Source organism: Carlito syrichta, unplaced genomic scaffold (genome assembly GCF_000164805.1).
Source record: "Carlito syrichta isolate Samal-C Ts95f unplaced genomic scaffold, Tarsius_syrichta-2.0.1 Scaffold314160, whole genome shotgun sequence".
NCBI lineage: Eukaryota > Metazoa > Chordata > Mammalia > Primates > Tarsiidae > Carlito > Carlito syrichta.
Window position 1 is genome coordinate 30,038 of NW_007258256.1, and position 12,378 is coordinate 42,415.

Sequence of the window (12,378 nt, forward strand, 5' to 3'; positions counted from 1 at the left end):
TTTTTGAGTTATTGTAGAGATGAGGTCTTGCCAAGTTGCCCAGGCGGGTCTCGAACCCGCAGGCTCAGGCAATCCACCCGCCTCAGCCTCCCAAAGTGTGGGATTATAGGCTGAGCCACCAAGCCCGGCTAGTTAACAACTCTCATCACCAGTTTGGTCAGTTCACTTATCCTCCTTGTCCTCAGTTTGCTTATAAAGCCTTGTGTATTCAATTGGTTTATCAATTTTGTTAAACAATGAATCAATTCTGTAAAATTTATGCATGTAAAAACCTATTATAATTCCATATCCATGACCAATGAGTCAACGATTGACTCATGTACAACTAAAAGGGGGAATGCAATAGCTAATGAAATATGTAAAATAATTGTATTAGCTTGCTTGACATAAGTAACTTCATTTTGTTAAAGTCCTCCACCTTAACTGTCTGCCTAACCTAAAAATGACCCTCCCAATGTGTATGAGTGATTGTTGTAACATTCCCATGACCATAGACCCACAGCCTTGTTCCCCTGAGCTGTTCATACTGATCTTTCTTGATGACTGTTTGAAAACTCCCTAGCCACAAGTTCCATGTAATTGTATGCCTTGTTAACTGAAATTCAATAGATTGTTCCTTTTGCTTTTGGGTTCCTTGTATCCTCACCCCCTGCTATGTAGCCCACTTGTGGATTTTGCCTTTATAAGCTTCTTGCTGATTCCATTTTTAGTGTTGAGAACTTTCTTGGCATGAGACTACTCTTGACCGCATGCTATTAAAGGACTCAAAATTTGAACCTGGTGTACTGGCAATTCTCCTTTCTTGTGTTTTGGCTATAGCATAATTATCACATATATCTCAAAAATATGTATACCTTATATCAATAAAATAATTTACACAAATACCAAATTGGAAAAAATGTAAATTTTAACTTCTTTTCACATTGAAAATAGACTGACAATTCATATTATTTCTAAGCATATGCAACTGAATCTTCTTTAAAATAAAACATTAAATTCAGATTAAATAGAAAACTGAGCCATTTAATTTAGTGTTATGTGGGAAAATGTTTTATTTTGAATATGTCAGGAGCAGTGTTTCTGTTTTATTAGAAAAAGTCTGCTATATAAAACTAACTAAATATATCATTTTTTACATTAAATTCAAACCACACCAGAGCAGTCAATTTATAAATGAATATACCACATACAAATGAATGATGTTAGTTCATTAAGGCACTTTAGGTTTTATAACTGCAATAGCTAATGAACATGTGGTGAGCACTTGTGTATGAACACATATAAAGTATGCATTTCAACATGCGCTCCATTAATTTTTTTAGTGAACTTTACATGCTAACACAAAAGATGTATGATTATTTAAGTTAGACACTAAGCACTTCTTTAACTGACACTAAATTCTACATTATAATATAGGAATGTTTTTAGTTCTTGGTGCTTATTCTTCCTTAAATTATTGTGAATATGTTTACAGTTATATTTTTACAATATAGCTTCCAAGTATGGAAGAGCACTTTTACTAAATAGCATGCAGGAATGATTATATCTAGTGGCTGAATGGTATACTTTTATATGTAAGGTAGATTAATCTTCCCCTAGTAACAAGATAATAAAAGAATCTCAAAAAACAGTGGTACTAAAAATGACTTTTCTTATATATAAATAGTCAACAATACTAACAGAGCACCAACGATGTTTAGAATATTATGAAATATACTTCATTTGCTTAACTGTTATTTTTTATTAATTGGTGTAATGTTTTGAAATATATGCCTGATTGAATTAAATATTCAATACTTCCCGACTCAGTTCATGAAAGTGATGTATCATGCTAGATGACTCCTTTGAATTCAGTTTTGGAGCAGCTAGGGATATAGAAAAAAATAAAGTACTGACTCCTTAGTAAAAAGTCAGAAGAAGCTCAATTCACCAAAACAGAAAAAGGAGACTTGTTGCTCCAGTCAGTGCTAAAGGTTTTATCTCTCTGAACCATTAAACAACAAAAGAAACACACAAAATCAATGCAGAAGAAAGTACTTGGAGATCTACCTGAGAATTAGTTTACGGCTATTAACAGAGTTGTGCCCATGTGCTAAGGATTCAGCCTGTGTTGTTCTGAAGACATTATGTTGTGAGTAGTGGAACACTTATGCTAGAAGCATGTTTCCTATGAGTTCTCTAGATACTTTTATTATATACATTATTTTTCTTTGCTGTTTCACCCTCTTTCCTGCACTCTTTAAAATTTCTTTTATAGAAACTAGAAAATGTATAGCTTTCAAAATAATTTAGTTGATAAATATATATTTGAACAAGACACACGCATATGACAAATATAACCTGAAAATAAGAATCAATGATAAATATTCATATTACTCTCATTGCTACCTAATTTGTATGAATAGTAAGACTTCAGAGATTTTCTGTTACTAATACATTAATATTAACTTGCTTATCAACTACAATGGATATCTATACATCTATACCTATAGATGTAGATATATCATCTTTCTTTTTCTTTGGATGTTACTAATTCCTTACTTCTGTTGATAAGCTATCAACTTGATCCCTCTTTCTCATGTTTTTGTAGGGTGAAAAAATGTCAAAACCCCTTCCATATGACCCAGCAATTCCCCTATTGGGAATATACCCATAGGAACTCAAATAATTCTACAAAAAAGATACCTGCACTTGTATGTTTGTGCAGCTCTGTTCACAATAGTAAAAACATGGAACCAACCATGCTGGACTGGATAAAAAAAAAATGTGGTACATATACACAATGGAATATTATGCAGCCATAAACAAGGACAAACATATGGACTTTGCAGCAACTTGGATGGATTTAGAGTCTATCATACTCAGTGATCTATCACAGAAACAAAGTACAGAGTACCATATATTCTCACTCATAAACAGACCTTGAACAATTATCATAATGCTATAAGAAAGGAATTGACAGTATTGGGAAACTGTCAGGAGGGGGGGTGGGGGTAGCAGTTGAGGGAAACTGCTAGGGGAGGGAAGGGAACACCTCTCAACAAGGGTACTTGCATAATCAGCATTTGTATACCTAACCCTGAATTGTACCCCACATCTTTATAATAAAATAATAATAATAAAAAAACTAAAAAATAAAAAAATATTTAAGCAAAATTTAAAAAATGTCAAAACCAGGATCAGGCTCTTCCTATTATACTAATTTATGTCTTCCTACTTTTCCTATTACAGACACTAATTTATGTAGAAATCATGGGTTTACCTTACCAGAATCTCCACCCTTATGAGAAAAGACTTGGATGCCATGGTCTGATTACCTAAGCTGAATAATTTTGTTACTTAATATACATAGGGATGATAAGGGCAAGCAATAAAGTCCTAACCATAGAAATGGGAGTAGATCTTGTTTTAAAGAAATAGTCGATTTAGTTTGGTGAATATCAGGTGACTTTTTGCCGTGGTGAATTATCGTGTGTCAAACCAATCTTCTTGCTGAGAACAATTATAAAAGTTGAATAAACTCAAATGAAAAACTGTTTGATGGTATCAGAGAGCAATCAAGAGAACCAGGATTCGAGTGGTCATGATTCAAGAAAGAAGGGAAATATATTGTTTTGAGCCAGACATTTCTTGTTCATTTTTCTTAAAGATATCCACCAACTTGTAAGCACCATGGAAATGAAAAATGAGCAGAAAGTAGTGAATCAGAACTTTTGAAAACCTCAGAATGTCAGTGCAACACAAATTTGAGTTCAGTCTACCCAGACAGCCAGGATTTGAGGGAAAGGGAGTTTGATGTATGTCTTTTTCTTTTAAAGCATTTGCCTATTCTTATGCCTCATTGAACAAGAGACTACAACCCTACAGTAGTCAGGACTCTCCAGAAAAAAACAGACCAAGCATATGTATATATATGGGATATATATCTGATACATATATATGAATTATTATAAGAAATTTGCTCATGTAATTATGGAGACTGGCAAGTCTAAAATCTACAGAGCTGATGTCCAGCTTGAGTATGGAGGGTAGATGTTCCAGCTTGAAGGCTGTCAGGGAGAAGAACTTTTTTCTTATTCAGAGAAAAGTCAGCCTTTTTTCTTTTCTATTCAATTGTTTTCTTTAACTCACATTATGGAGAGCAGTCTGATTTACTCAGTCTACATACTTAAATGTTAATATCTACCGATTTAAATGTGAAACTAATAAATAACACCTCCAGAGAATTACCCAAAACAGTGCTTGATCAAGTATCTGGTTACCCTATGGCCCACTCAAGTTGATTAGACCATCACAGAATTCAAGTAAAAAGATCAGCTATAAACTTAAGAAGTAAATTTCGCCAGTCTCATGTATTTGATGAATAGAAATTAAGAGTTCTGGCTCTGTTAAGGATAAGAGGCTCTAAGAAATATATCTGTCTATCATTTGAAAACCAGAATCAAAACACTGTCATGAAGACTGAAAGGCAGTCTCAAAACACCTCAATTCTTGATTGGGACAATTTAATATGCTCCTACACTAATTGACTGTCAGAAAAGTAAGACATCTCGAAGAAAGATGTTATCATCTACAACTATTATGGGTTCTCATACATATTGTCCAGTATTGACTAAAAAGTTACCAGGAATGTCAAAATACAAAATACAAAACAAAAACAAACATAAGTTAGTAGAAATAAACACCCAGGTAATTCAGATATTGGAGTTATTAGTTTCCAATAACATTAATTTTTTTTAAAGTAGATTACAGTAGGGATAATTTTAGTGTAAATTCAAAATGGTAAACAAAAAAATGAACAAATTGAAAGTTCATAACTTAAAAGTATAATAACAAGTAATACACAATAGATGTCATTTTCAGCAGGTTTTCTATTCAATTATTTTCTTTAACCCATATTATGGAGAACAGTCTGATTTACTCAGTCTACATATTTAAATGTTAATATCTACCAGTTTGAATCTAAAACTAATAAATATGGCTGATTCAGTTTTTTCTGGAGAGTCCTGACTAATATAGGGTTATAGTCTCTCGTTCGGTGAGGCATAAGAATAGGTAAATGTTTTAAAAGAAAAAGAGACATATCAAGCTCCCTTTCTCTCAAATCCTGCAAAAGAGTTACCTAACTGGAAAATAAATTAGTAGAAAACATCACAAGTATATATGAAGAAGAATATAGATGATATATATATATATATATGTGTGTGTGTGTGTGTGTGTGTGTGTGTATAAACATAAGATAGATGAGACTTGAAAAATTCTGACAAGTATGCAATAAAAAGTACAAAAAAAAGGGAGGAATAAAAATTCAGTTGAAACAATATTTGGTTCAACCTGAAGAAGTTCTGGTTAAAATTTTTTCTTACTGTGGAAGTTTTTCTGATTTGAATCTAGTGCCAGATTCAAGATGCTGTATGAATTACAAGCTAGATAATCTCACCTAGACACATAAAAATTAAACTAGTGCAAACCAAAGACAGAGAAGAAACTTAAAGTCAAAGTAGACAGAAAAGATACACTATGCTCCTAGGTAAGTTTTAAAGATATCTTAACAAATATTGAATGCCAGAAAACAATGAAATAAAAATTTTAAAACATTCAGGGGAAAAAAAGTTGCTTCCAACCTAGACTACTATATTCAGTGGAACTAACTTTTAAAATAAAGGACACATAAAGATGCATTCAGACAATAAAGAAAGATTTCATTACCAGCAACCTACACTAAAAGGAGTACCAAAGAACTTCGGCAGAAAGGAAATTATCCAGAATTGAGGTACAGAAATATAGAAAGAACTGAAGAATAAAGAAACTTTTTGGTGAATATGTAAGTAAATATAAGTATAAATTAATGTTATTAAACACTATTATGCTTTGTGGAGTTTCTACATGTATTTAGAAATAAAATACATCAAAAGTAGCAAAAAACAAGCCAGGCATGGTGGTTCACACCTGTAATCCCAGCCTGCTCTTGGGAGGTGTGCTTGAGCTCAGAGGTTCAAGAAATAGCCTGGGCAACTTGATGAGACCTTGTCTCTAAAATAAATAAAAATAGTACCTGGGCATGGTGGTGCACACCTGTGGATCCAACTACTTGAAAGGTTGAGGCGGAAGGATCACCTGAGCCAAGCAGATCAAGGTTACTGTGACCATGAGCATGCCACTGCACTCCAGCCTGGGCAACAGAGTCAGACTCCTACTCAAAAAAAGTAGCAAAAACAGAAAGAGGACAGTGTAAATGAATTTAAAGGATTTTTCACCCCTTGCCTCTCTGAGGAATGAGAAAGGTAATTCAGAATTCTTACCTCCAGTTTCCCTTTTTACAATTTTAGTTATTAGACGTGAATTCTGTTCTGAAAATATTAAATAAAAATTCTAGAAATAAACAACTTAAAAGTTCTAAATTATATTTAAATTTATTAAATATATAGTTTTTTATTTAATTGGAAGTTACCTTTGTTAGCCTCTTACTGTGCCCAATTTACAAACTTTATCTGTGATTTAAGGCATTGACTGGAGATCTGGAACATATCTCCCATGGACAATGAGAGACTTCTGTAATTTAGGGTACACTCTATTAAGACAAGGATGCAGTACTAATTACTAGATAATCACTAAGATAATAATAGCAGAATAAATAAGTTAAAAGAGATCATAAGATGGTAGAAAATATTTGGTTGGCTTAAAATTTAGCAATAAAGGAGGAAATGACACAAACTATAGATTGAAAAATAGAAATCAAATATTAAGATGACAGATTTAAATTCAAACATACTGGTAACTACATTAAATGTAAACAGACTAAATACTTTAAAAAAACAAACTTGTCAGACTGAAAGCTACACCCTGTATGCTTATACACCCTTATACAGAGATATTGAGAGTTACAAAGTAAAATAATTGATATTGATAAACCAGATCACACTAACCAAAAAGAAAAAAAAAGCTAGGACAGATATATTATAGTATGCAAAGTAGATTTTATTGAAAAAGCATTATTAAAAATAAAGAAAGACATTTCATGATGAGTAAGCAATTTATATGAACTGAAAATTATTACCTCAATATATATAAAATAAAACTTGGAGCAAAAAGAAGAAATTCAAAAATCTGCAACTATTTTTGTGATTTTAACAGACACCACTGAGTAATTGATAAAGAAAATTCTGAACAACGTAATTAAAAACTTGACCTAATTGTCCTGTATTCAACACCACAAATAATTTCAGAATACACATTTATTTTTAGTGTGTATGGAACATTTTTTAAAAAGCTAATCTTGTGCTGGAACATAAACCGAGTCTCAAAAAATTCCAAATCATTTAAATTATGTTTTATGACCACAGTGGAATTAAGTAAGGAGTCAAATAAATTACTAAATTCAATATAAACGAATATTTTAATTAATTTTTTATAACAGGAATGTCAATTTAAGGACATTTGATTAGAATATTGCTAGTTTTAAAGTGGCCCCAAGTGATGAGTATGCAACTCAGGTTTATTTCGTGTGGGGGGAAAAAAAATATAAATTTCCTATTTTCAGAGTTTGAAGAAAGTGATATATTGTCATTAATTTTTTTAGTATCCTTATATGTTAGAATATGACATATTATAAAATCTAATGTACATAATCTATTAGAAATCAAATGGATGATTCAGGTGAACTAGGTAACTTTATGAAAAAGATAAGATTTAAACTAGTCTTGAAACTGAATAGAATTCAGATAAGCTGTTATCAACAAAATGATTTCTAGGTTTTACTTAATGCATGTTATTTGAATAATGCTGAAAGACTAATTCTTTTTCTATAACTAAAAAGGCTTTTTTTTCTTTTGATACTACATACAGGTTTGAAATAAATATATTCTGAAAATTCCTATTTAAACACTCAGGCCACTCCTTCAGTCAATGGACTGTATTAGGTCCCAATTAGATGGTACTCACATCCAGTTAGTCCTTACTTCTGTCTTCCAAATATATCCCTAATATGATATATTATGGCCAAATTCTTTCTAAGTATGTGAAATATTATAAAATACAACATCTTTCTAACTTGGAAAATTGTAACATTTTTGTATCTGGATCAATGCTTATTAATCTTCTTTGGAGACACAGAGAATTTTGAGAATACAATGAAAACTATAGAAACTCATGCAAGAAAAATGGAAATTTACAAATTATCACAAATTGTGGCATAATATGTTAGGAGTTCGAATAGAAGTTCATCTATTGACTAGATTATGGGCACCTGATCAAGAGAAGCTTTGTGTTTTCTGGCTGCCTCTTCATCCCCTTAGCAAAAAGAAAATATGTTTCCTAGGGCTTAGAACAAGACCTTTCCTTGGTTTAAAAATAGCAGCTCTAATTTTAGCTATTGATCTTGCTTAATGTGTACATGCCTAGAAGCTAAAAAATATAGAAAAAATGAGGACAAAAATTATACCAATAAAATAGTTTTGTTTTTTAGGAAAGTTTATTTTTGTAAAATGCAGCGAAAAACAAATTTCAACATAATGTTATGCAAAAGAAAACTTTTACCAATTCTTATTCAGAGACAGATTGCTTGGGTCATATAATATCATAGCAGTTTAAAAATTCTTCAGCATGGTATTGCATGAATTTTCAATAAATTTAGTTAGCAATTCATTTTTCAGTAAAATAACATGAGAATTTAGAAGTGAGAGAAACGGTTCCTTTTGTGTACCTCCACCAACTATCCCCATCAGCATAGGGTTATATACACAGTCTTAATAAATTACGTTTCTGAAAAATTGAGAAAGATTGAGCTATAAATAATTTATATAGCAAGTGTTGCCTGATTTAAAAACTGCTCTCTATATTGAAAAATTTTTAAATATAAAGTAAACCATAATAATTATCTGTAGTTATCAGAGAGAATAACTGAAATCATCTGATGTATATCATTTAAGGTATGTTATGCATCAGTTAAAGGTATCAAGAGAGATAACACATGTATAAAAAAATAACAGCATGCTATTTGAAGTTGCATTGTAAAATGTTTTTAAAAGTGTTAAGATGTTCAAATTTAATATATACTTCCTATTATCTTTAAAAAAAGATAAGGAAATTTGAAAAAAATATTAATAAAGCTTCTGCCATTTTATCTCCACCTTTATTTACTGAACATAAGAACATCATCAACCTGGTATGTCCACTGGCACATCATCTTCTGAATTGACTCTAGCAAACAATCAATTACATATATTAATTACAATCAATTAATATTACATAGATTACTTATCTGAATAACTTTTTTGTAATTGCACCTTAAGAACTTTTTATACAATTTATTATTATTTTATAAAAATTTGTATATGCATTTTCACCTGCTACTTGTTTTTTTTTATTATAATAATTTATTCAGGCTAAGATACATAGATGTCACTAAATATTTATAGTATGTTAAAACATTAAAAGACATGGTTTAATTATGTCTCCATAGTATAAACGTTGTACATCAAGTTAGACTTGGTTTCACATAAATATAGATATATATACACACATATATAATACATATATACACACATATATATAGCTACAATATACTTATTGTGAATATATTCTTAAAAATGCATTTATTTCTATATGGTAGATTCCTAAAGGGTAGATTTCTGGATAAGATATTGTGTGTATTTTTTCTTTATTTTAATAGATATTGCCAGATAATTTCTCATCTTTAAAAAAAGGCTTTACAATCTCTGGAGTTATGTGTTAAAGTATTTTACCAGTCCCATAGGTTATAGTAGTTTAATACAATATTTCAATCCAGTGGATTAAAAAAACATGTGGCCTTGTAGCATTATGACTGTAATTACACTTTTTTGATTTCTAGTGAATGTGAGAATGTTTACTTTGTGTGTGAGTCATTTGGTTCTTTTCTTCTAGAAATTGTTTTTCTTTTTTCAGTATTTCTGTCTTTTTTACATAATAATTTTTTGTTGTTTTCTATTACTTAAGTCAAATTATAAGTGCTAGATATTTGAGACATTATTCTTTATGTTTACCAGATTCATAGCAAATATCCCTCACTTCTTTACTTTTGCCATTGCGTTTATCTTCTTTTTTCATTCATATTCACTTCTATATAATTAAATTTGTCATTTGAACTAAGAAAATCTATATAATATTTTTTCTTTCCTAGTCCTAGAATAGAAATAGTCTCAAATATTTTAATTCTAGAACTTCCTGCTTCTCTCTTCTGAGTTACTATTGTAAAATCATTTTAACCTTTATTTAAATATCTATGTCTATATGGATATTAGTCATCTTAAAATTATTGTATATGGATAATGCTATTTGCATCTACCAATGTTTTTATCAAGTTCTTTGCATTTCTTCTTTTTGGATTCAGTATTGTCCTAGTTGAAATTCATCTTTTAGTAATTTGTTTCATATAATGTCTAAAATTAATATCTTGTTTGTTTTACCCACACAAAATTGCTCTTTTAAGGAAGTATTATATTCTAGGGAGAAAGTTATTTTTCCTGAGCACTTTTAAGATGTCTATATTTGCAGAACAAAATAGAAATCTTATAAATATTAATATTTTTTCAGATAATTCAACTAAAATAATTGGGCATGTAAAGGGTATTTAAGTTTTATAATTTCCTAATCATAAAATTTTCCAATTGACCCTAATTATCTGATGATTTTAGTTAATAAGTCATGAAATACAACTTTCAGAATGTTATCCAAATCATGAAAGACTTCTTTCATAAGAGTTTATTAGGTAATTCACTAACACATTAAAAATGACTAGAGAAATTAGAAAAATATAAGCAGAAAACATCTGCTTGAAATTATTAATAGCCAACAAGATAATAAAGGGGGATCTGGAAAAGGAGAAAGGCTAAGAGAGTATATACCAAATCCTGGGCAGCAATGTAAAATGCCAATGCATCTCTGGATTTTGTGCACTCCCTTTGGAAGACTCTCCTCTGCTCCCAATTCTGGAAAATGTATAGCCATTATCACTTATGCATTACTTTTCTCCTATTATTTTTTATTTCTTCTGGAATTTCTGTTAGATTTATGCTGAATGGTCTCCATCTAGTTTCCATACCTAGTAGTATATTTTGTTGTGGATCATTTTCTTGTATATTATCCATGCCATGGTTTTTTTGGGGGGGGGGGGGAATTAGTTTTAAGCTACAAATTAATGTCCACTCATTTTTTTCAATAACACTTATTTATAGAAGTTTAATTTTATTATCTTCCCAAATGCCTCTTTTGCTTCCATCATGTCATGTTCTGATTTTATACTCTGATTTTAATATTTTAAATGTGTGTTTCTTGTTTTAGGTGTTCCTTTTTTTTTTTTCTGCTTCTTTGTTTGTTGACTTTCCTTCATAGAAGTTTATTTAATTGTATGTCTTGTAATTGTTTTTATCATGATTTTGTCATTAGCAGGAATTTATTTCTATGGGAATTTCTTTTCTTCTAATTTATGCAAAAAGTTTAGAGTTTGTACCTTTCTGGATCCTCGAAATTTTACCAGAGAGTAACAGGCTCTACACTATATTTTCAGCGTTGAGTCCTGTACGATGTGTAAATGCATATTCTGCACTAACATGAGTTGCAAACCTAGATTCCTCCCTTTGTGACAACTCTGCTTAGTTCCACGATTGAAAGACAAGCTTTTATGCAGATTTTATAGGGTACTGTGTGGTTTTTCTTGTCTGCATTTCACAACTGGGGCAATCCTTCAAGTTCCTAGGCTTTAGGCAAGGATGTTCAATGCCAGTCCCTCATCTTGCATGGTGCTTAGTCTCATCTCTTGTTCCCACATGTATGACAAGCCCCAGAACTCAGCCCCTCGGGATCTTGGTCTGTTTGATAGTACTGGGACCTACATTGGCTTCAGCAATGACTGTTTAACATTTTTAATTTCCTCTATATATCTAGACTTGCAGTTTTAAGCTCAGTCACATTTTAGTTCAAATACATAAATGAACTTTCTATGGAGTTGAAGTGGAAAAGTGGAAGTCCTATCATATTGCCTTAGATGAGCACATTGACCTGTTGTTTTCCCTAAGAAGCTCCTCGATATCTCATACAAATATGCCTCTTGTCCTTCACATGCCCTCATTCCCAGGCACACATTAATATAGATTTCCTATATAACTATATATGTAGTTTCATTATAATCTAAAAACTTATCATTTGCATTCCAGTGGTAAATTTTTTTCCATGCTAACATTTAAACTTATAAACTAGGTGATCATACTTAAATATATGTGTCAATTTCTTCTACACTATTTAACCCTCTATTCATTTTGGTTATTATTACTTAATATAAAATATGCTGATAAAACAAACAGGGAACCATATATTAGTGTATCTTTTTTCCATTCTTTCAAT

At 30.9% G+C, this 12,378-nt stretch overlaps 1 protein-coding gene across 1 annotated transcript in view; it reads left to right on the top strand.

The window, feature by feature from the left end:
- Window positions 1-12,378, top strand: part of LOC103273754 (cyclic nucleotide-binding domain-containing protein 1-like) — a 207,814-nt gene that overhangs the window by 28,188 nt on the left and 167,248 nt on the right. The window lies entirely within an intron of this gene.